We start from the raw sequence: 26,672 nt of genomic DNA, 5'->3' as shown, positions 1-26,672 counted from the left end.
AAATATGACCATGGTGTCCAATATTTTACAGTCAGCCACTCTCCTTTCCTCGCTCGTTTTAGGTTTGCTCGTTGTAACTCCGTTGATATTGGCCGTAAGAGCATCAGCCGCCTTATCTTAAACTACATTCACCGGGCGATTTGACCGTGCGGTTAGGGGCGCGCAGCTGTGAGCTTGCATCCGGGAGATAGTGGATTCGAACCCCACTGCGGGCAGCCCTGAAGATAGTTTTCCGTGCTTTCCCATTTTCACACCAGGTAAATGTTGCGGTTGTACCTTAATTAAGGATACGGCCGCTTCCTTCCCACTCCTAGGCCTTCCTTATCCCATTGTCACCATAAGACCTGTCTGTGTCGGTGCGACGTAAAGCAAGTAGCTAAAACATTACATACATACATTATCATTATAGACTGTTATGCCTTTCATCGTTCAGTCTGCAAGCCTCTGTGAATTTACTAAACGTCGCCACAATCCTCGATTTGCAACTAGTGTTGTGGCCTCATTTAGTTCTATACCTCTTATCTTTAAATCGTTAGAAACCGAGTCTAACCATCGTCGTCTTGGTCTACCTCTACTTCTCTTACCCTCCATAGCAGAGTCCATTATTCTCCTAGGTAACCTATCCTCCTCCATTCGCCTCACATGACCCCCCCCCCAAAAAACTACATTCTGCTAGCCAACCCGCTTAAGGTCGACGGTTCACCGTATGGGGTTCGAATGAGCTTCAGCGAACGAACAGGGTGGTTTCCAGACCTCTAATGGGAAATACAGCTGGACTACAACGGAGAACATTTATATGCCGACATCCTTCACTCTGATTATGTAACATACCCAAACTTGCATTATCGACACATGTATCCTGTTTCGAATCCCTTTTTTTTTTTGTTATACTGTACTGTACCGTTATACCTCTATCTGCTTTCACCACTTGTTTAAAATATTGTTCACTTCTTCAAAACAGCAACCATTACTTCGACGAGACTCATCTAGGCCGAGTGAGTTGGCCATGCGGTTAGGGTTGTTCAGCTGTGACCTTGCATTCAGGAGATAGTGGGTTCGAATCCCACCATCAGCAGCCTTGAAGATGGTTTTTGGTGGTTTCCCATTTTCACACCAAGCAAATCCAGAACTATGCGCTCGCCTCCAATACTGCAGCTTACGTATGGGGAGTAAAATCGCCTCTTCGATAGTTTTAGTTCATATGAAGAGGAATGCATTGGGACAAACACAGAAACCCACGTCCCTAGTCACATAAATTAACCAAACTCGGTTAAATCTCGTGCACGGCCGGAAATCAAACCGAAGGAACCGGACATACAGTAGGACTGCTCAAGACTGAACCAACCATAGCAAAGCAAATAAGTCGCAATATTGAGTACCTCACGACGAGGATGATGATGACCTCCAACCACCACCTTCCCATGTACTCATTTACTTGGTCGGGGGTCGAAATGGCCCTCCATTCGCTGATCCTGGTGAAAATCCCACCCGAAGTCGACGGAATGCGAAATCAGGACACTTGGATTGGACTCATGTGGCTGGACCGTCCCTATGTCCCTACATTATGAAGAAAAGAGCTGAAAGACTTTACACATAGGGACATGTCCATAGGGTTGACGTTGGGTATTTGAAGGTGCTAAAATATGCCAGCCTCGTGTCGGTAGATTTACAGGGATGTAAAAGAACTTCTGAGGGACAAAATTCCGGCACCTCGGCGACTCCGACAACTTTAAAATAGTTAGTAGGACTTATAAACAATAATATTATTAACTACAACCAAACAAATGAGCTCAGTGCATTGCGGCACAGCCATTTATGACTGCTAGCTCTGTAATCCGGAGACAGGTGGGTTAGAATTCCCCATCGGCCATTCTCGAAATAGTTTTCCGTGATTTCCCATTTCAACTCCAGGAAAATGCCAGGATGTATCTTTCTCAAGGCCACGGCCGCTTCCTTCGCATTCGTTGCCGTACAACTACACCTACATCCTCATACAGCGGTAGATGTAGTTCACTCCCGCGGGACGTACTGGGAAAGCAACTACAAACCTAGCGAGCTGAACATATCCTCGGTCACACCCGGCACTAAAAGCCATACAATAAAACAGTAAGAAAACGATAACAAGGAATCATAATTTCCAAATAATGACTGAAGTAAAGAATTGTAAGGAAACTAGCATTAGTAGGCGTTCTTCGCACAGGAATTTGCAATGGATTACATGTTTCCTTTTTTTTTTTCTATTGGCTTTACGTCACACCGACACAGATAGGTCTTATGGTGACGATGGGACAGAAAAGCGCTAGGACTGGGAAGGAAGCGGCCGTGGCCTTAATTAAGGTACAGCCCCAGCATTTGTCTGGTCTGAAAATGGGAAACCACGGAAAACCATCTTCAGGACTGCCGACAGTGGGGTTCGAACCCACTATCTCCCGAATACTGGATACTGGCCTCAATTAAGCGACTGCAGCTATCGAGCTCGGTATGTTTTCTTCTTGAATTTAAGCGAAGTTACATGCCTCTATTCACATGTTAAACCGAACTTTTTCTCCAAAAGCACGTGACGGTAATGTGAAGTACGATAAAGCTCAACAAAGTCGAGACAAAATGAGGACGATCTCAGTATTTATTTTTCGGTACAGTTTCCGGCCCGAAGTTGTGCGAAATTCTTCCTGCTTTTCAGTTACAAATTGTTGGTTCGCTGACCACTGGCGTGGATGTGACTGAAAACTCATGAAATCCTCCGTTATTAACTGCTCTATAGAAAAGAGTAAAGTGGCTCTTTAGGTCTTCCCGTTAACTCACCTTGAAGTCACCACATACACCAAGTGTTCTACGGGACTTGGACGAAATATCCAATTTTTCTTAAGCATATCCGTCATTATACGACTGAAGATAAATACGTTCACAGCATAAAAATAACGGAAATGACATATTCATAAACGTTTCTTATATACAGTTTTTTAAAGGTAAGGGTGTATTCTGCCCGAAGGCAGGTCCGAACCTCCGCAGAGGTGTGTCCAAGCCGCAGTTTAAGCACGGTAGGGTGGCCAGTTTGTTTTCGCTCCACCATTCCCTTAACCCCCCAAACAGCGCGTGGTCACCCATCCAAATCTTCACCACGCCCAATGTTGCTTAACCTCGGAGATCTCACGGGATCCGGTGTTTCACCACGGCTACGGCCGTTGTCATACAGTCCTTTGATATACCTAATTTGACGAAGATATTAGGGTATAATCTTCCTATGCACCCTAACTGTTTGACTTCATACGAGCCTGATAACACAGTCCTGAATGAGTATATTCCACACACGCAGTTTCGTTCAAATATGTCCAGCAGTTTTCCAGTTTTAGGAAGACAGATGGATAAGTAACCGGACAGGTTGACACCAAAGGCAAAAGTAGTTTGGACGATCAGTGCCGCGTATGAAACAAATAATTGTATGAAAATGTAGTTCATATAATTATTTTTTTTTGCTAGTTGTTTTACGTCGCACCGACACAGATAGGTCTTATGGCGACGATGGGACAGGAAAGGGCTAGGAGTGGGAAGGAAGCGGCCGTGGCCTTAATTAAGGTACAGCAACAGCATTTGTCTGGTATGAAAATGGGAAACCACGGAAAATTATTTTCAGGGCTGCCGACAGTGGGGTTCGAACCTACTATCTCCCGAATACTGGATACTGGCCGCACTTAAGCGACTACAGCTATCGAGCTCGGTCATATAATGATTGTGCAGACACGTGCGCGTTACGACTTTATGCATGTAGATGATGATAATGATGATTATGATGATAATTATCATCGTCATCCAGTCATTCTCATATCTCTTCGGTGTTCAGTTACATTAGGTGGGATTAATATATATAAGCAAAGCAAAATCACCTCCGTACAGGCCATGAAGGCCCTTGGAGGAGTGGGAGGTAAAGGCTTCCACCATTGTTAACCTCGGCACGTGATGGGGTAGAGTGGTTAGCTCTACGCCCGGCCGCCTTTGCCCCCAGGAATTAACCTGGTACTCATTTTTGGTGTAGGCTGAGTGATCCTCAGGGCCATATCCACCTCCGGAAGTGGAAATCTCGTTGTACGACTTCCTGACGGGGATTCGAACCCACGTCCTTCCGGGCGAACCGAGCATGCAATATATATAAGCGTAGTGGAATAAAATGCATCCTCTGATTTTTTCCCGTTATGGATCCTTCAGCCGGCCCCGTGGTGTAGGGGTAGCGTGCCTGCCTCTTACCCGGAGGCCCCGGGTTCAATTCCCGGCCAGGTCAGGGATTTTTACCTAGACCTGAGGGCTGGTTCGAGGTCCACTCAGCCTACGTGATTAGAATTGAGGAGCTATCTGACGGTGAGATGGCGGCCCCGGTCTAGAAAGCCAAGAATAACGGCCGAGAGGATTCGTCGTGCTGACCACACGACACCTCGTAATCTGCAGACCTTCGGGCTGAGCAGCGGTCGCTTGGTAGGCCAAGGCCCTGTAGGGCTTTAGTGCGATGGGGTTTGGTTTGGTTTATGGATCCTTCAAATCACTCACTATTCAGCAGTTTCCCCAAAATACTGCAGATGTCTTCTGTAATTCAACGTAGATGTTCTACCCGAGGTTTACATGATGAAATCAATAATGCGGTTGGTGGGGAACTTGTCCTAGTGGATTTTAAATATGAAGATTTGTTGAAATATATCCAGTAGTTTTCAGTTTTAAGAACTCAAACACACAAACCGACGAACAAACAGACGAACAGACACCAAAGATAAAAATATGTAGATGATCATTAGGTCCGCCTCTGTGGTGTAGTGGTTAGCGTGATTAGCTGCCACCCCCGGAGGCCCGGGTTCGATTCCCGGCTCTGCCACGAAATTTGAAAAGTGGTACGAGGGCTGGAACGGGGTCCACTCAGCCTCGGGAGGTCAACTGAGTAGAGGTGGGTTCGATTCCCACCTCAGCCATCCTGGAAGTGGTTTTCCGTGGTCTCCCACTTCTCCTCCAGGCGAATGCCGGGATGGTACCTAACTTAAGGCCACGGCCGCTTCCTTCCCTCTTCCTTGCCTATCCCTTCCAATCTTCCCATCCCTCCACAAGGCCCCTGTTCAGCATAGCAGGTGAGGCCGCCTGGGCGAGGTACTGGTCATACTCCCCAGTTGTATCCCCCGACCAAGAGTCTGAAGCTCCAGGACACTGACCTTGAGGCGGTAGAGGTGGGATCCCTCGCTAAGTCCGAGGGAAAAACCGAACCTGGAGGGTAAACAGATGATGATGATGATGATGAGATGATCATTAGGCCTATTACAGCTGAAACGGAGAACTACTAGAAAATTTCGCCTAGGTAATCGATGTACAGACACTCGGTCGTTACAATTTTTTATATAGATAAGAAATCTGTTCTACGTGCAACCGCTTTCGGGCTATGTTTACTAAGACACAGACTGTAAAACATTCCGTTAATGATAGCTCCCTTATTAATCCTCCTATCGAAAAGTATACATGACAAAAAAGTTTTAGAAATTGATTTCCATTAAGGTTGGTAGATTTCCATTCTTTGTTGGTCCTGTATATTTTGTGGGAGAGTGAAATCACTGTTTCGGTCTTCGTATAAACTCCCAGTCACTTCAGGGGTTTTGAAATGGTATGGACCTTAAATCTACCTTTGCATAGGTGGATACTAAATATAAAGTTTGGTTGAGTATTTCTTGCTGGCAGGACCTAGTATTTACAGTGCACTATGTCTTATGGTATAGGCTAGAGCAATTTCGTCACTTTTATTGACCTGTCTCAGTCTTATCCTTAACTTTGACAATATGAAAGTGACTGAGGTATGAGCGATGCTAGTAATGCCATTCCTTATGTTGCCAGTCCTGCTATAAATGGTGTGAAAATGTTGCTCATAGGGTCGGTTGGTGCATGCATTTCAGTGGGCTTGGCAGACTGATATGTAATAGCAACTTCTGGCTCGGTGAGGAAAGCAACATGAAACTATCTCACTCTTCATTTCCCTAGTGTACCTCTTCAGTGATGCCTAGGCTATTTATGACAGCTGACGGTGGAGCTGTTGAGGATCCAACCAGCCTTAGGGCTGACGACTGAACGTACACAGAAGACTAGCCATTTTCACCAAGCCTGAAAGGTTAGAACTGTTTCTAAGGAAACGTATTGACCTATTGCCGCCACTGAGTGGGGAAACGAAACTTGTAATACTTGTGACATATTGTAACCATGGTTCATTGAACATGGTGTTATAGTGACTCAGCTGTCCGACTCGTTGGCTGAACGGTCAGCGTACTGGCCTTCGGTTCAGAGGGTCCCGGGTTCGATTCCCGGCCGGGTCGGGGATTTTAACCTTAATTGGTTAATTCCAATGGCACGGGGGCTGGGTGTATGTGTTGTCTTCATCATCATTTCATCCTCATTACGACCGCAGGTCACCTACGTGTGTCAAATAGAAAGACCTGCACCTGGCGAGCCGAACCCGTCCTGGGATTTCCCGGCACTAAAAGCCATACGACATTTCATTTCGGTGACTCAGCTGCAATGAGATATTCTAGAATAATACATATATCAGGGATGGAAGGAAAGAACTTTACTGCCCAAACAGACAATCCCCTGATAGAGAACAATATCAGAGAAAAGTTCAGTCGTTATTTCTTAAGATTTAATCCTCAGAGTAGCTTAATATTAAGGTCTGGTTGGATATAATAGCCTTCCGAGAAACCTACACGCTAAAGTCACAATAAACTCGGTGTTAAATTGTCAACATTAAGATAATACAGATTCTTATTAGTGTTGAAAATATCGTTTACAGTGCAGTCCGCATTCATTTAATATAAGATCCACTGTGGTTGCAGGCATTAGAATAAATATTCTACATGCAATCCCCTGTCTCTTGTAAACGGCGAACAAACGGGGGATCAGAGGGAGACAAAATTGAAACTTGGGTGAGGCGTAACAAGCTAACTATAGATAACGCATGAAATTCAGGAAAGACGGACGTCGAACTAACACAGACTCCTTAACATGCGGTCAAGAAACCTAGAAACGGTAAATCATTTCAAATATCTAGCGGTTACCTTCCAAGTGACAGTCAAAACATTTACTCGCCACATTGAATATAGTGGGATAATAGCAGGAAACCCACATGGGCTATAGAAATTCGAGGATTTATCATTAGAAACAGCCTGTGCACTTTTTATACTAACGTTATTTCCCATTGCTTCAAATGCCATTTAGACAATATGGCCTTTTCTGACCTACTGTATGACAAGACTTAACAGAGTCAAGACTGCCTATCTCCGAAGAGACCTGAAAGTTTCGAAATTCGGTCCGTCGAGTTTAGTCCACGACTTAATGGAACAGCCTCATTCCTTGGAGAGCTGATGTCGTCGCACAACCTCCACCATACTAGAAGCAAGTCGTAGAGGAAAATATGAACCACATTTGTTCAGTGTCTCGGCAGCACTGTCCCCTGCATTACCTGCTAGACTGCACCAAAGAACATGCCCAAGAGTTTTTATGGAAACGACAAAAATTTTTGTGAATTTTAAATGTTTAATTTTATTTTCTCGTACTTAGTGTGTTTAATAAAATTATCCTTTCAAGGGAGGGAGAGGGGTCGTTCTGGGCCCTCGCCTTGAGATCGTGGGTTGGTGACCACGGCTCCCCTAGCTAAGTCTGGCATTGCTTCCATATGTGTTAGGCTATTCTCTATCATCATTGGTCAGCTCTTGTACTCCTATCTCGTAAGTATTAGATTCCCGAGACCTAGCGAGTCTTTCATTTCCGTGTCTCCATGGCTCTTCTCTTTACAATGCCGGCCGATAACTTCATTCTTCGAAGTGTCGGACCCCTTCTATTTTCCTTATGATTGTTGTTCAGACGGGATGAGCGCCTTGTGACACATCTTCTTAAAACAACAATCACCATCACTAAATCAGACAAACGTTAAGAAAACTATTCTCAAAGTACGCGTTCGAAAGTGTACCGGGGACGATAAAGCGTACCTACTAGATCGCCCGCTGCGAGGAGGGGCTGTCACTTCTACGAAAGCTTCCTGCGTTAGTTAATAACAGCAGGAAGCCCTCGCTGTACTTGGTAATATCCTCAGGGTGACAGACGAACTCGGGACGTCAAGGACCGTTCTTCAGGAGAGGTTTCTACGGGTTCCCTTTCTTTCGATGTTCAATCTGCGACCGAGTATCGGAGATGTAAGCATATAGACGAGATAAGGTGCGCGTGCGAAAGGATTCCGGGGGCGGAAAAGCACACCAACTCTTTGGATGGTCGCCACGGTTAACGGCGGGGAGGGGGCGTTACACCTACGAAAGTTTCCTGCGTTAGTTAATAACGTTAAGGCGGCAGGAAGCCCTTACTGTATTTGATAATATTCTCGGGGTAACAATCGAACTCAGTACAAAGTCAAGGATAGTTATTCAGGAGTGGGTTTTACGGGTTCCCTCTCTTTCGAGGTTAGATTTACGACCGAGTCTCGGGAACGACTGAATGTTCGGAGATGTCACCATGTACACGAGGTAAATGCGCGTTCGAAAGTATTTCGGGGACGGCAAAGTCAAACAACTCTGTGGATGGTCACGACGGGTGACAGCGGGGAGGGGCTATCACTTGTACGAAAGCTTCCTCTGTTCGTTAATAAGATTGAGGCAGCAGAAAGCTCTCGCTGTATTTGGTAATATCCCCGGGGTGACAGCCGAACTCGGGACAACGTCAAGGACCGTTCTTCAAGAGAGGGTCTTCCGAGTTCCCTCTCTTTCGAGTTTCAATCTGCGAGACTTGCTACGCTGAACAGGGGCCTTTATGGCGAATGGTAAGATCGGAAGTGATTGACAAGGAAGAGAATAGATAGCGGCCGTGGCCTAAAGATAGGTACCATCCCGGCATTTGCCTGGAGGAGAAGTGGGAAACCACGGAAAATCACTTCCAGGATGGCTGAGCCTGTAATCGAACCCCCTCTACTCAGTTGACTTCCCGAGGCTGAGTGAACTTTTTTCAAATTTCGTGGCAGAGCCGGGAATCTGACCCTGGTCTCCGGGAGTGACAGCTAATCACGCTAGCCAGTACATCTCAGAGGCGAACATTATTATTATTACATTATTATTATTATTATTATTATTATTATTATTATTATTATTATTATTATTATTATTATTATTATTATTATTATTATTATTATTGTTGTTGTACCGGGCGGTACACCTCCACGCCGCTAATTCAAACTTTGCGCCAGTTGAAAATCCTCTGCTGGAGGAAGTCCGAACTTTATCTAATGTATTAATTTTCAAGTTACCCAGAAGATGTCACTACTTGGAAATTTTGAAGTTTCTGAACGGGGTCGTTTTCGACGTATTTTTGTTTTGCTTGTAGTAAGAAGTGTGAACTTTCTCTTCTAGAGGACACTACTGAAGAACTACAATAGTGCACCCTAGTGCAAGGTGAAAGAACTGTTTTTTGGAGAAATTTTTATTTCAAAAGTTTGTTTCTTGTTAAATTTCTTTCTGGTATTGTTTAAGTTGGCTGTATTCCCCTTTCTTTCCCCTTGTTTTGAATTTAGCCAATCCCGAATTTCTTTAATTAATTTACGACCAATAAGGGGTTTCTTCTTCAAATTGGATATGCTGCTTAACCCTAACCAATAAATGATTGTGGGCGGGTGTTTTCTTTCCTGAAACGCCTCGAACTTTCCGCGAGAGTATATAAACTGCTGATTTTAGGGTCTCTGCGCCACTTCTCTACCATCTTTCAGTGTGTAAAGTACATAGCAGGGGGCGGGAAGCGCCTCTTTCTTCGGACAGCAGTTCAACAACCAGGTAATGGCCGTATAATAACTTCTTTTCTTGCTAGCTCAGCAGTTTAACTTTCGGGGCGGGTCCGAAGCTTTTTCACCATGTAACCTTTCCCTAAAATGTAAAGACTCTTAGTATCTATTCTCTTTTAAGCTACGTATTGGGATAGAGAGTGCTTAACCCTCTCGAGCTCCCACTCATATTGTTTTGAGGTGAACTTATTTCTCACAACCGATTCTTCCTTAATGTAATGTAAATTGTTCTTTTCTAAAGTCACCTCCGTAGTATGGGATTAGCCCTTGCATTAGCGGCCTAGAGCCAGATTAGGTTTTAAACAAAATGTATTAGGAGTGCAGATCGCCTCCTCTCAAATTGTTATTTTAGAGGTCATGTAATTAACCTTTTTCTCACTTAATAGGTCTCAGTAGGTTGGGTATTTTACCCCTGTGTCTATGTCCTTAGAGGACAACTTGAAGGTCGAGTTAGGTGTGGCCTTTTGATAGGCTTAAAATTTTGAGAGTGGATCGCTCTTTTGAAATTTGTTTCTGCGTGCCTCTAGGAGGTCTTACTGTGTAATTTGGAGCAAGCGCTCCTGGGCGTGATTGGGGTTTTCTGTCCCTTTGTTAAACCTTATGTACATGTAAGCTTGGGCTAACTGCCCAAGAATTGTGAGTTCGGGGCTCGAAGCCCAAAGCCTGTAAATACTGTTGTTGCTCTTTTGTTGCCTTGCTACTCTGTACCTTCCATGCTTGTTATTTCTTGATTTTGAAAAGAGAATATAACCTTGTTAAATTTTACATTAACTTTAATTTCGTAGTTGGAGACCCGTTCACCACCGCACCTTCTTTCACCTCTACCTACCACAAAAAAACGGTAACAAGTGGTAGCAGAGCGTGGTTGAATGGGTCTCAATTTAGCCCCTTTTGACGGCTAAACATTGCTTTGATCCGAACTCTAACAATTTTCTCAGTTGCTGGAATTTTTGATTTGTCCTGTTTCAAAATTGTTCTGTCATCATGCCCGGCCCTCGCGATGTTCTCCATCTTAACTATTTGCGCAAGGAGGAGTTGATCTATGAGTTAACTATCAGAAATGTGCAATCTGGAGGCACGGTTGCAGTAGACACAAACAAGCTTAGAGAGTCCCTTGATTTGCCCATTTCCATCCCCACTTTGGGAGAGAAAGAAATTGACGACTCTCTTTCCACGATCATAGAGAATATTACTGGGCTAGCATCTGTAGTTAGTTTTTTTGACGAAAATGATCCTTCTCCTAATCAAATTAAGCGTGTGCAAGCCAGGCTATTTCATTTTTCAAATAGAGTTAACGATCTGTTGTCTCTAAAGTTGAATGACGTTCAGAGGAAGGAAGCTAGTACGGTGCTTGAAAATATTTCTGAATTATCTAGTAAGGTCACTCAATTGTTAACTGGGGAAGTTCCTCCCAAAACTGATCAACCCGCTACGGTGAATGTAGGTAGCGAGGAAGAGCCTCCTAAGGGAGAAGTCAATAGGAAAACCGTTGGAGCTCAAACTATCTCTGCCCCATTGGAGAACGACTCTGAACGCCGTATGTCGTTGAATAATGTACGTTCTGAACTAACTTCTTTGCCACTGAAACCTTTACCTACTATGTCACCTGGGTTCAGCAGCTTGCCTCATCCATTAGCAATGTTGCTCAGAGGTATCTCTAAGTTTTCTGTTAATACCACCAGTGAAGTTATTTCATTCTTAAGGTTTTTAGTTGAATTTCAAGATCATGCCCTTGTTTTTTCTCTTTCTCCGTGTCAAATTTTACAGATAATTTATCCTTATGCAATTGGTATTCTCTCAGATAAAATAGTAAGAGCCATTGCCGAACAGTCATCTATTGAAGATTTTCATGCACATCTGCTTGCAAATTTTATTCCTGCTCGCGCGAGGTCATCTCTGATTCAGAAGTACTATTATCGAGTACAGAGATTGGATGAAAATCTGGCTGATTTCATACAAGACATTAAGTTCTATACTAGGGTGTTTGCTCTTCACTTCCCTGGGGATCAGATTGTACAGGCTATTGTGGAAGGCATTTCACCATCTTATAGGTCATATTTGTGTTTCGCGGCGTGCCCGCAAACCTTCTCTGAACTTGAAGCATTGGCCGTCTCAGCGGAAGGAGTTAGATACGCCGATTCCTTGCGTGTCGCGAAAGAACCCCCTCTTTCGTTTAGTAATACTCGGTCTCCACCTCGCCGACCAGTGACACCCCGTAAATGTTATGCTTGCGGGTTGCCTGACCATCTTCGCAATAAATGTCCATTGGTCAAAACTAGTAGGGCAAATAATGGAGCTGGCTCATCACAAGGCTGTTTTAAATGTGGGGCTTTCTCACATATCACCAAGAATTGCCCAAATTCAAATAGCACCCCCTCCTGCTCAACTTCTGGTGCAAATTCCACCAATGCCAATAATAAAAAGTGACTAGTGGCTTCGGCTGAGTCGACTAATCCATCTTTCCGAGGCTCAGCCCCTGGTAAACAGATCGAAAATTCAGGGAACGTTCAATCTGCAAATCCATCTTCTGAATGCCCCAAAGAGTGTCTTAGGATTGCGGCGGATACCCCCGCACCGGTCCCCTTTCTCAAAATTGAGTTAAATAATGAGCCTATAACAGCTCTATTAGATTCAGGCAGTGTTTGTTCTATTATTTCGGCTGAATGGTATGCAAAATTGAAATCTGTTTGTAAACTTCCTGACTATTGTTCCTCTTTGATCCAATATGTTTCGGCTAATTCATCTCCATTAGAAATTATAGGTTCTTTACAGGTCAAAATTCGTATTTTTAAATTTACATGGAAAATCAAATTGTGTGTGGCTAAGCACTTGTCTTGCCCCATCATATTGGGAGCGGACTTCATTTCTTACACTGGTCTTGTGCTCGATCTTCAGAGTAAGTCGTGCACATTCAAATTTGCTTCCAATTGTAAAATCCCCTTGTTAAAATGTAATTCTGCATCATGTTCATCTATTTCGCCTACCCAGGATGAGATGTTGTTAGACCTTAGACATCTACCTGAGGAGCAGGCTGATAGTATTCGTAAGTTGTATCAGTCGTTTCCAGAGGTGTTCTCTGATACGCTTGGTGTTACTGACCTTATTGAATACAAAATTGAGGTCACGGATTCGATTCCTGTCCGTTTTCCACCTTATAGGCTATCTCCACCAAAAATGAAGGCTCTGAAAGAAATTATCGATCAGATGTTGAAGGATGGTATTATTAGGCCCTCTAAGTCGGCGTATTCTTCGCCTATTTTTCTAGTCCCGAAACCCCAAGGGGGCTTCAGGCCTGTCATTGATTATAGGGCTCTCAATCGGAAGGTGGTGTTACAATCTGTGCCCCTTCCTGATCTTCATTCTTGTTTTTCATGGTTTCGTAAGGCCAAGTTCTTTACTATCTTGGACTTGAATCAGGCCTATAATCAAATTCCTCTAGCGGAAGAGTCTAAACATCTTACAGCGTTTGCCACGGATTGGAATTTGTATGAATACAACCGCGTGCCTTTCGGGCTCCCCACGGGAGCAGCTGTACTCACTAGGCTGCTAGATAGGGTCTTCTCCGACATCAAATTTGAGTACTTGTATCACTACTTGGATGATGTCGTCGTATTTTCGGAGACCTTTGAAGAACACCTAGATCATCTGCGAGAAGTTCTCAATCGCCTTCGTAAGGCTGGGTTAACTGTCAAGTTGTCCAAGGTTGCCTTTGCTAAGCCCTCTATGTCATTCCTAGGGCATATTGTGTCACCTGATGGTGTTGCCGTCGATCATTCTAGAACACAGGCCATCCGTGATTTTAAACCTCCCAAGGACATTAAAGGTATCGCCAGGTTCATTGGTATGGTGAATTTCTTCAGGAAGAGTATTCCTAACTTCGCTAATAGAGCGGCGCCCTTGAACCTTCTTCGTAGGAAAGGCATCAAATTCGAGTGGGGACCTTCTCAACAAGCCGCTTTTGAAGATCTTAAATTAGCTCTCTGTAATGCCCCTGTCCTTGCTATGCCTGATTTCTCAAAGAAATTCATCGTCCAAACCGACGCGTCGTCGTCGGCGGTAGCTGCAGTCCTTCTTCAAGAGACTGAACTAGGGAGGCGACCCATCGCCTATGCATCTAGGACTCTATCGGCTCAAGAAGCCAAGTATTCCATCTATGAGCTCGAAGGTTTGGCAGTCTTATTTACCTTAGAAAAGTTCCGTCTCTATCTGGAACATGTCAAATTCGACCTGGAGACAGATAATCAAGCCGTAAGCTGGGTCTTAGGTAGGCCGCGTCGTACTGGTCGTATAGCCCGTTGGGCCATCCGAATTTCTGCCTTCCAATTCAATGTCAGGCATATCAGAGGGACCGAAAATGTTGTTGCCGATGGACTCAGCCGTATGTTTTCCAACGACGTCGAGACCCATGAACCGGTCGACAGTTCATCACCTCCCGAGTCCATACTATCTGATGTTAATGCCATCTTAACAGATGCTCCCATGCTCTTTAGGGATATCGAGAAATACCAACGTGAAGATCCGACGCTGGCTCCGATAATGGAAACCCTTTCTTCTGGGGAACATGTTGTCCCTTATGTGCTGAGGAATGGTGTTCTATGTTGCCCTTCGAGGCATGATAAGATGATGAAGGTTGTCGTTGCAGCTGTTCTTGTACCTATGATCTTCAAGTACTATCATGAGACCCCATTAGGCGGGCATCTTGGTATCTTTAAAACTCGTGAAAAGATTCGTGAAAGGTTCATCTGGAAGGGTATGGACGGTGAAATCCGTGAACTAGTAAAGGCTTGTAAATCCTGTTTGCTTAGTAAACCAACCATGTCCACCAAGGTCTTCTCATCAAGCGTCGCGCCCCATGGAACGCCTGTATATTGATTATGTAGGACCCTTCCCCCAGTCAAAGGGAAATGCCAACAAGTTCATCCTTGTATGTGTAGATGGTTTTACAAGATTTTCCTGGTTATTTCCGACTAAGCTGGCTACCGCTCAGTCCACCATTACTTGTCTAAATTCTATCTTTGCTTCTTTTGGTCCGTGTCAATATATTGTGTCTGATAATGCTAAGGCTTTCACATCAAATCTTTTTCGTAAATTCTGTTTTGACCTGTCCATCTCTCATGTAACTACTTCTGCTTATTACCCTCAACCATCTCTGGCTGAACGGGTTAATCGTAATCTCAGGTCCGCGCTTATTGCCTATCATCATGAAGATCATTCCAGGTGGGACACGTCCCTGCATTGGTTAGCTTTCGCTTTGAATTCGGCGGTTCATGAATCTCATAAATTTACTCCAGCGTCTTTGATGTTCAAGTTGGTTCCCAACACGCCGCTCTCTAACCTCTGGTCTCTGAGTGACATTCTACCGGAGACAATAGACCCGGACAACATTAAAGATCTTTGGAAGAAGGCTAAAGCCAATCTTAAAGTGTCTCATGAAAAGGTTAGGGAAAGATATGATCGTGGACGGAGACCCACCAATTTGAAGGTAGGCGACCAAGTGATGGTCAAGAATTTTGTTCCCGCGGGCAAGCTTACCCCCAGATTTCATGGGCCGTGTGTCAATCTCGATTTCCTTACGCCGGTTACGTTGTTATTAAGTAATCCAGCCACCGAGAGGATATTTAGGGTTCACCTGTCGCAGGTGAAACCTGTATAATTTCTGTGCTAACTTGCTTCATATAATCTTGAAAGGAATATGAAGGTTATATATTTTTTTTTTTTTTTGAGGTTTTCACTTTTAGGCCTTCTGCCCTTTCTATAATATTTTTTTATATTTAAGCATTTATTGTAAACCCTCCCCGCACAGTTAAACTGCCATCCTGTCCTTGCCACGGCCATTACCACGCTCCCGTCTCCTGCTCCACAACACACAGTGGCTTAGAGGAATGAAATAAATATCTCCACGCCGCTGGCCACTCATCTCCTCCACTGAGACGGTACCCTAAAAAACATTCTGGTCAAACAAAATTCTGCCACCGAGCTTTAATGTTTCAGTGCCCCCGCAGCAGCGCGGCGCCGTACCGTTCCTGAGGCAGGGTATGGGCCCGCCCTTCCCCAGTGAGGCCAACCTGTGTACGGCGAGCCGGAGCCATCCTCCCGGCCAAGGCTAATGTGCGGCGCACGATCTGCTACCGGCCCGCAGCCTGTATATGTTCACCGCGGGCGCGGCGTGCTTCAACACCTCTACTCCTCTCATAGTGCGGGCGAGCGGGATCTCAGGGTACTTGAGGGGTCCGAGCGGCCTCCTCTGGACACAAGCTGCAGCGGTCGGTCTGGCCATCCAATTTAATCAACTACATGGACATTTACTATCAGCAATTACTACACTTGGGAATTCTACTGCAATATTTGGTGGACTTAGGAAATTTTTCTTCACTTTCAAGTATTAAAAGTTTTTCTTCTGAATTCAATTCCTACAAACATAAAGACATTACTTCAACAGTTACTACAAGAATTTTGAAACTGGATCAAACCAAATTTAGAAAATTTTATAAATGCTTCTGCAATTAATCTCCATATCAACATCATAACTTGGACCTTATTTTCAAACAAATTTCATGTGTCACCCCTGGAGGGACTTTTGGGGGGGGAGGTCTGTACCGGGCGGTACACCTCCACGCCGCTAATTCAAACTTTGCGCCAGTTGAAAATCCTCTGCTGGAGGAAGTCCAAACTTTATCTAATGTATTAATTTTCAAGTTACCCAGAAGATGTCACTACTTGGAAATTTTGAAGTTTCTGAACGGGGTCGTTTTTGACGTATTTTTGTTTTGCTTGTAGTAAGAAGTGTGAACTTCCTCTTCTAGAGGACACTACTGAAGAACTACAATAGTGCACCCTAGTGCAAGGTGAAAGAACTGTTTTTTGGAGAAATTTTTATTTCAAAAGTTTGTTTCTTGTTAAATTTCTTTCTGGTATTGTTTAAGTTGGCTGTATTCCCCTTTCTTTCCCCTTGTTTTGAATTTAGCCAATCCCGAATTTCTTTAATTAATTTACGACCAATAAGGGGTTTCTTCTTCAAATTGGATATGCTGCTTAACCCTAACCAATAAATGATTGTGGGCGGGTGTTTTCTTTCCTGAAACGCCTCGAACTTTCCGCGAGAGTATATAAACTGCTGATTTTAGGGTCTCTGCGCCACTTCTCTACCATCTTTCAGTGTGTAAAGTACATAGCAGGGGGCGGGAAGTGCCTCTTTCTTCGGACAGCAGTTCAACAACCAGGTAATGGCCGTATAATAACTTCTTTTCTTGCTAGCTCAGCAGTTTAACTTTCGGGGCGGGTCCGAAGCTTTTTCACCATGTAACCTTTCCCTAAAATGTAAAGACTCTTAGTATCTATTCTCTTTTAAGCTACGTATTGGGATAGAGAGTGCTTAACCCTCTCGAGCTCCCACTCATATTGTTTTGAGGTGAACTTATTTCTCACAACCGATTCTTCCTTAATGTAATGTAAATTGTTCTTTTCTAAAGTCACCTCCGTAGTATGGGATTAGCCCTTGCATTAGCGGCCTAGAGCCAGATTAGGTTTTAAACAAAATGTATTAGGAGTGCAGATCGCCTCCTCTCAAATTGTTATTTTAGAGGTCATGTAATTAACCTTTTCCTCACTTAATAGGCCTCAGTAGGTTGGGTATTTTACCCCTGTGTCTATGTCCTTAGAGGACAACTTGAAGGTCGAGTTAGGTGTGGCCTTTTGATAGGCTTAAAATTTTGAGAGCGGATCGCTCTTTTGAAATTTGTTTCTGCGTGCCTCTAGGAGGTCTTACTGTGTAATTTGGAGCAAGCGCTCCTGGGCGTGATTGGGGTTTTCTGCCCCTTTGTTAAACCTTATGTACATGTAAGCTTGGGCTAACTGCCCAAGAATTGTGAGTTCGGGGCTCGAAGCCCAAAGCCTGTAAATACTGTTGTTGCTCTTTTGTTGCCTTGCTACTCTGTACCTTCCATGCTTGTTATTTCTTGATTTTGAAAAGAGAATATAACCTTGTTAAATTTTACATTAACTTTAATTTCGTAGTTGGAGACCCGTTCACCACCGCACCTTCTTTCACCTCTACCTACCACAAAAAAAACGGTAACAATTATTATTATTATTATTATTATTATTATTATTATTATTATTATTATTATTATTATTATTACTATTATTATTATTATTATTATTATTATTATTATTATTATTAGTATTAGTATTAAATGTCTTTCGGCAATACAAAATAAAATAAAATAGCACACCGGCACTATGTGGAGGTTCATAACCTTCCCTCCATCCTGTTGTGTCAGCAATACCCGTCTATTCTATTCCTCCTCTCACGTCACGCCACTGTTACAATATGCTTGACCTGTCTGCTTCCTCATAATCGTGACCTCCTCTTCTGTCCCGGGCTGCTGCCACAAACACATTGTTTCTTCAGTCTGCTGAGTTGTGCCTACCTAAGTTACAATACTCTAACTTACCACTTTGAAAGATCATGTTCCACTGTTTCACTATTATTTAACAACACATAATTCTACACTCGCCTTCTTTTTAGAATTCTCAAGTTACTTGTCAATTCTCACCTTCCACTTTGATCACACATTTTTTTTTTTTTTTTTTTTTTTTACTGCTCATAAATATTTATTCAAATTTCCATCCCTAAACCATTCGTTAGTCAGCCATTCCATAATTTTCCGTTCATCCCCCTTTTTAAGCAATTCTTGCTCCCTAAAACTCAATAGCTTACTTCTCACATTTTTCATGCTATGCATTCATTAACCAAGTGTAGGTCAGTGTTCGCATTCCCACATAATATATACCGTAACTTGCCTGCACTTCTTGTCCATCCCTTATTTCTATACAGTCCCATAAACCACCATAAAAAACCTCTTCTCTCTGATCTATCTACGTTATTGAGGCTTAACCTTGCGACTTGTATAACTTTATTATAAAGACCGAGAGAACCCTTCTCTCTGCACTCTTCCATCTGACGCTGTTTTTGGATGTCCTTTACCCTCCCTAAAATCGCTCTCTGTCTACTATTCCCCTTTCTATTCCTAGCGTTTGAACAGATAACCAATCAGCTCTAGCCTAGATTAACGGCTCAGTATTTCAATTAAATAAATAGCAAAAACGCTCAATGGCTCAGTTTAAATACTCAGTTGGATTTCATAATTTCCTCTCAGATATTTATTACACTCACACCTGTGGAATAGCTACAAATTACGGATTTAAATACCACATTACGTCGATCACAGCACTAACAAAATGAAGTTCATTCTGGATTCTTCGCCTCGTGCTTCCCAACATTCAATTCAGCCACACCCCTAGCTTCTCATTGGCTAGATTTAACTGGTAGTGTGATATATCCTTATACGTGCGTACCGATACTTGCTTGCTTCAAAATCGTAGCTTCATGCGGCTTGTGGGAAATTACTGGCTGGTCTCTCTCACACTTGTCACTCCGCTTGACTTCCGGTCTTGACTCCAACTCGCAACGTTTGAACCATCAGACTGCTGTCCACGTTAAATATATAATTAAATGTACCAAATGAGTCGACTGGGTACGGCTCAAAACTGCCTATTGTCCTTCGGCCCCTCCTAAAACCACCTTAAAAATGAACAATATCAACTACCCCTCGGCCCAGTCTCTTAACCTATTCGCTAATACTCCTGCATACACCTTACTCATTGAGTCCAATAATGTAATTCCTCTATAGTTCCTTGATAAATGTTTATTACCTTTCTTTTTATATATTGGGCATATTACCCCAACTTCTCATTCTTTTGGGTATTTTCCCCCTTTTTTGCTAGTTGCTTTATGTCGCACCGACACGGATAAGTCTTATGTCGACGATGGGACAGGAAAGGGCTAGGAGTGGGAAGGAAGCGGCCGTGGCCTTAATTAAGGTACAGCCCCAGCATTTGCCTGGTGTGAAAATGGGAAACAACTGAAAACCATCTTTAGGGCTGCCAACAGTGGGGTTCGAACATACTATCTCCCGAATACTGGATATCTTTCCCCCTTTGAAGATCCTGTTAGAAAGGTTAACTAGGCCCTCTATCATCTGTTCGTACTTGCCTATTTCCTTCCAAAAAAACGTGGTTAATACCACTACTTCCTCCCGCTTATACTTCTAAGTTTACCCATCACCCTTATCACTGTTCCTCTTGAAATCTCTTTATCAAGTTCCTGAATTCGAACCTTTATGATTCTCCCTAAGGCCAATTCCCTCTCCCTCTGACTCCATTTGACTTCTCACCCTAATAATTCTCGGGAACAGTTTAGCCAGTGGTCGTAATCATTAATCAATATTTGGTTTGGCAACCCTCTTCCCTCCCTTATTAATTTTATTTACTCTGTCTCATACCTTCTCAGTTTGATTCATCTTACACTCTATTTATTAACTCGGCTTGTTCTTTCATCCAAATTTTCTTCACCTCGGCACTTTTCAACTTGTATTCATTTCGTAGGTTACAAAACGCTATTCTTTCTTTACTCCATCCATTCTTTCTAAATTATTTTACTGCCTCCATAACTAATTTCCTTAATTCTTTGTACTCTTTGTTGTACCAACCTTCTTCACCCCTCTTCTTTCTCCTCGTGAATCTATCCACCTGTGCTACCCTTTTAATTGGGTATTCAATTAATTCTAACGCTCTGTCAATATTACCTTCTTTTAAGGCCTCTTCCCACCCACACCTAATTAAATCCATCTCTTTTTTCTATGAGTGTTTCTAATTTCTGTTTTGCCTTTTTTCGTCCATCTGTATTTAGTATAACTCTTGCCCTTCTCGATACACCTCCTTTCCTCCCCATCCTCGTTCATCACCCATACCGGCGCATGAAGAGATTTCACCCAGTCACCCACCTCCATCTTTTTGATTTTCTCTAACATGTCTCTCGAAATCATCACACACCCACCTTGTCCTGCAGTGAATGTCAGCTTACCTCCTATCTCCTTCCCAACAACCATTCAAAATATAAAATTTCCCTGCGGCAGATAATTCCAACTGCTTTGATTCATAACCATTCCTTTCTTTATCTGCATTTCGTCTTCCTACCCTCATTGTCATCTCGTCTTCTTTGCTGTATACCGGGCACAGTTCTCCTATTCTAGCGTTCCATTCCCCAAATAGCAACATTCCATCTTCATCAAATTTCCCTTTTATGATACTTCTTTCTAGTAATAATTCCTTAAAGAATTTTTCGTTAGCGTAAGCAGAGTTCTGGGAGTGACTATATGAAAAAGCCAAACATATCTTTTTTCTCTCGCTTGTACCTTCCCCATACCAAACCTGATCCAGAGTACCTCTTCCATTTGATTTTCGATGCCCTCTATTAGTTCACTGATCTCTTCTTTTATTAATAACACTATTCTTCCCGTTATTCTACACTTTCCGTGCAATTTTCTTTTGGATTTATACTTAACCTCATACCCTTCCCATTTTATCCCCTTCCCGTTTTCAAGCCGCGTTTCTAGGAACGCCACAATGTCGAAACTTCACACCGTTTTTATAACTTCCTCATTACCTATTTAATAATCCTTCAATATTTATGAATCCTATCTTCCAGTCTATAACTTACCCTGCCACCCCTCCCCATTTTCTCCCCTACTTTTGCTTCTCCTTATTGTGGCCCTATCCTCTTCTACTTCCAATTCTTCCTGTTTTGTACTCTGGAGCGCACCTTGCCCTCTTTATCCTCAACAGCTTTACTTTACTTCTTGCCTCGCCGCCCCGCTCTGCATGCTCAGCAGCCCGCCTGTCGTCTTGCCTTGTTTCCATAAGTTCTTCTCGCTTTCGATTCGATTCTCATCAATCTGCTGCAGCTTCACTATCGGCCAACGTCTCACCCATCTGCCGTTAGATACACTCAGCTGTTGGCCCCTGATACGCGGTCTTATTCCTTGGTGTCTTGCTCTCCATAGATGCCTTCTTAAGTGTTAATGCCCTTACTGCGTTCACTCCCCACGTCTCTTTTCACCCGTATGTTTTCGCCTTGCAGATTGTCCGCATTCCTCACGATAAACTCCGACATCAAAGTTGATAGCAACTTCACTCTGATTGGCCTTGTACCGTGAATTATCACTGGCAAAACCTACAGAAGGTGCGGCCTCCATAGGATCTGGACTTTGCGAGGATATAGTACCACCCAGAGGGCAAGAACACAGATACCCGAGGAAATCAGGTTAACAAGTTTATTAAACAAAATAGGTAAACACCAAGAAAAGTAAAAAAAGATTAAAATATTTAAAAACCAACATCACTCAGGTTCCTCCGACACGTGCCCTATTGTAATTTACAGGGATCCAGCCCTGTTCACAGTTCATCACCAAAGAACAGTGTAAAAGGTAATTCTAGATAAGGCTTATTTATAAAGCGCCACTTCAGGTGGCTCAAGGAGGAGCGCAAATTTCCCTTAACATGACATACCATGGTACCATATACGTCTATATACTTTCAACCACTAAGGGCACAAACACCCAATAAGTTAAGTTGCAGTAAGACTGCAATAAACAGTCCCAAGGGGTTCACACATACTTTACGATTTGGAAGCAACTCTGCTTTATAATACCTTGAAACAACTCCAGCGCCTATTCAGTGGTTTACAATCAAATAATGTCCTCCCATCGTCTGTAACTGTTAAGCAAGTTTTAGGTGCTTACCTCCCATACCCCTAGCGGTCCGGGGTTCGAAGGCGGGTGCGTGAGATGCTCAAGTCAGAGAGCGAGGCAAGAATGACACTTGCTCCCAGCCAGGCCGCACGGCCTGGCCAAGAGTAGCCGTGACGCGAGACCACGTGACGCAAGGCGACACGGACAGGCTGCGTGAAAGAGCTCGGCGCATCCGCAGGGGTACGGGAGGGAAAGCAAAGGGGAGGCAGCACAGGTCGGGCCGTTCCCAGGGCGGAAAAGGTTCCTTTACCCTGGGACCATCTTTTAGGAATAATTTATTATTATTATTTGCCCAAAGGGACAACGGGCGAAAAACACAATAATGCATAAAAATTGAAAAACATTAAAACAGGCACAATAAATAGTATAAGAGGGGAGGGAATATGAAATACATGGCTCAGGCCTATTCCCTTTCACTTGTCCTACCCTTTCAGCATCGTCGATATCCACTTCGCTGAAGTTGATCTTCATCTTATTCTGTATAACTTCAATCGCCTTATATATGAGATCTACTGTAGCCTCTTTTACATCATCCTTCACTCCATATAAGAATATGCTTTTCTTCATACGCTCCTGACAGCAGTTCGCCTCTACTTTCTTCAATTTCTCCACCTCCACATCCAAATTGTTAACTTTATATTTCAATTTCACTATTTCTGCTTCATTACTTCCTATCTTTGCTATTGTCTCTCCTGTTTTATCTTTTATCCATCTCTTCATATCTTCAGATTCCTTGGTCTGGTTCTGGATCAGGTCCATTAATTGCTCTATAGGGCAAACTTCCTTCACCGCCTCTTTCACCTTCTCTTTAATAGTCTCAATATCGTGCCAGCTCATATTGCCACTAGCATTTGGGGCGGGGTATAGTTCCACGCCCCCAATAACTATCAGCGTCGTTCCCACAGCTGCCACCAAAACCATCTCTCCCATCGTCCATAGATCTCCCTTACACTCCATTTTCTCAGTTGTTTTCATCTTCATTCGCCATTGCCACCATCGTATCGCGGCCCTATACTGTTCTCCTCCAATCATTACCCTGCACACTCCACTCAGCACATCCGCTTCCGTTGCCTGCTTGAGGGAGGTATCCCACCTCTACCACCTCAAGGGCAGTGTCCCGGAGCGTGAGAATTTGGGTCCGGGAACACAACAAGGGAGAAAGACCACTACCTCGCCCAGGCTGCCTCACCTGCTACGCTGAACAGGTGCCTTGTGAGGGGATGGGAATATTAGAATGGATAAGCAAGGAAGAGGAAAGGAAGCGGCCGTGGCCTTAAGTGGGGTACCATCCCGGAATTTGCGCGGAGAAGTGCGAAACCATGGGAAGGCACTTCGAGGGTGGCTGAGGAGGGAATCGAAATCCCCTCTACTCAGTTGATCTCCTGAGGCTGAGTGGATCCCGTTCCAGCCCTGGTACAACTTTTTTCAAATTTCGTGGCACAGCCAGATATGGAACCCGAGCCTCCGGGGGTGGCAGCGAATCACACTAACCACTACAACACAGAGGTGGACATGATTATTATTATTATTTTACTATTTGCTTTACGTCGCACCGACACAGATAGGTCTTATGGCGACGATGGGATAGGAAAGTGCTGGGAGTGGGAAGGAAGCAGCCGTGGCCTTAATTAAGGTACAGCCACAGCATTTGACTGGTGTGAAAATGGGAAACCACGGAAAAACGTCTTCAGGGCTGCCGACAGTGTGGTTCGAACCCACTATCTCCCGAATACTGGATAGTGGCGGCACTTAAGCGACTGCAGCTATCGAGCTCTGTGATTATTATTATTATTGTTATTATTATTGTTATTATTATTATTATTATTATTATTAATTTTTGTTTCTGCTAGTGGCTTTACGTCGCACCGACACAGATACTGTAGGTCTTATGGCGACGATATTTTTATTATTATTTGAAAATCAAATAGATGCGTACTAGTAACCTGTATCGAGAACAACACTTTCTGCGCGGAAATATAGTTGTTTACTTTGTGCAGTTAAACTCTTTGGGTTGCAGACTACAAAATATGTCGGTTGCCGACTTCAACAGAAAAACACTGTACCATATTATTGAAGACATCTGAAGCACGATATTAGAGGAAAGGAGCTATAAAGTAGGATGCATTATTCTGATGAATTTGAATGAAGACAAGTGCACGTAGGTGTGATAATCCGAAAACAATAATATTGTGGCAATAGACAACTGCTAATTTGTTGAAGTGCCTGGTAATCTTATACCGAACTCGTCATTGGGGTGATGAGCTAGATAGTCAACGTACAGTGGCCCGATAGGGGGGGGGGGGGGATTGTTACAAAATAATGATAGAACAGAATGAAGGTGCTTGTGCGGGTCTGGTGCGCGCATGCACGACACTGATACAAGTGAATTATGTTCAGATTGCAGTACCGGTACATTAAAAAATCTTACATTAAAATAAAGAACAAGAACAATATGATCAAAGTAAATAGTTTTACGGCGAATGATATGTTCATATTACAATCTAAAATCCAACTTTCAAAGTTTCTTAGATAATAGATTCAAGAACTGTTGATTTTACAAATTTGTCTCTATGAATAATCAAAAGAGCCAACTCTTTGAGTCGACTTTCACTTGTTTATTGTCAGTTTCTGTTTACTTTCTTTCGTAAAAAATCCATGGTGGTGGAAGTTTCTAGCCCCCTGTAGCCCCCCTTCGGCTTCGTCCCTGTCATCGTAACACACTTTCAGGAATATACCAACTGTTGCGTTAAAGATATCCCCGCTGAATGCACTCAACGAATATTAGGCAACGTTTTCTCACAAGGGGGCATTCCCTACTCGTCAGCACCGATTTCGCTCAAATTTATAGAACACGCAGGGCTTGGCTAGAAATGAAAGTACCCGAGGTGGGAACTCCAGACGGCCAAGCGCATAGAAAATAAAAACACAAATAAAAATGTTGACGCGGCTCTCGAACCGTATAAGCGACTTACGTAAGAGCGCACCCCGAGCGGTAGTTGGCGTAGGGGCAAATGCTTGGGCAAGTATTTCGATGGTCGTAGGTTCGACTCCCCGAGTGGAGAATATTTTTCTCAATTTTTATATTATTCATTCTATTCATATTTATGTATAGGCATATAGGTCGTCATTTTTATAAAGAGCGCACAATTGTAGAAAATTTGGAGTTGCGAACTTTCCCGACGTGTTCAAACAGAAATTCTTCTTTTTTCTCCGTTACTGGCCATCTCCCCTTCTTGGGGAATGTGCCATAAACGTGAATAGCCGTTTCGCTGTAAGATTCATTTTCACCTGACAAGTGAAGGTTGCTCCTGACGGCTGTACACAAACAATAGATTCACGGCGCAGGTAGAAAAAAGTCTGACAATGAAATCCCAATGTTTTACCTTTTCTATGCCTTTTGCATATAAATAAATAAAATGAATTATTCACCTCTTTGCGTTATTGGAAAGTGAGTAATAGAAAAGTTGACATAAAAAAATTCTCCAGACGGGGAGTCGAACCCACGACCATCGAATTATTAGCCCAAGCTCTGACCGCTACGCCAACAACTGCTCGTCGTGCGCCCTAACATAAGTGGCTTATACGGTGCGAGAGCCGCGTCAACATTTTTATTTTTATTTTTATTTTCCATACGCTTGGCCATCTGGAGTTCCCACTTCGGGTACTTTCATTTCTAGCCAAGCTCTGCGTGTTCTATAAATTTGAGCGATATCGGTGGTGACGAGTAGGGAATGCCCCCTTGTCAGTGGAGCCAACGGCCATACCGTGTTGAATACACCGGTTCTCGTCCGATCACCGCAGTTCAGCAACATTGGGCGTAGTCAGTACTTGGATGGGTGACCGCTTAGGAACACCACGTGCCGTTGGCTCAATTCCTGTGTTGAAACACCGGATCCCGTGAGATCTCCGAAGTTAAGCAACATTGGGCGTGGACAAGATTTGGATGGGTTGCCACGCGCTGTTGGTGGGAATACGGGAATGGAGGAGCGGAAAGGAACTGGTCACCGTACCGCACGTAAACTCCGGCTCAGGCACACCTCTGCGGAGGTTCGCACCTGCCTTCGGGCGGAATACACCCTAACTTACTTACTTTTCTCTCAGTGGAGATTATTATTATGTAATGAGTATCCTTAATATAGTCGATGTAAGTCTATGTAATAATAATAATAATAATGCCTCAGCTCCCGTGTTGCAGACAT

General features: G+C 43.5%; 1 non-coding gene across 1 annotated transcript; it reads left to right on the top strand.

Moving 5' to 3' along the window:
* The first annotated feature begins 26,223 nt into the window (after nucleotides 1-26,223).
* Nucleotides 26,224-26,342, top strand: LOC136859451 (5S ribosomal RNA). Its single transcript, XR_010859014.2, has one exon. It is a non-coding gene; the product is annotated as a 5S ribosomal RNA (ribosomal RNA).
* The last annotated feature ends 330 nt before the right edge of the window (nucleotides 26,343-26,672 follow it).

The sequence above is a fragment of the Anabrus simplex genome, chromosome 1 (genome assembly GCF_040414725.1).
Source record: "Anabrus simplex isolate iqAnaSimp1 chromosome 1, ASM4041472v1, whole genome shotgun sequence".
In the NCBI taxonomy this organism is placed as follows: domain Eukaryota; kingdom Metazoa; phylum Arthropoda; class Insecta; order Orthoptera; family Tettigoniidae; genus Anabrus; species Anabrus simplex.
This window is presented reverse-complemented; position numbering and strand designations above follow the sequence as displayed.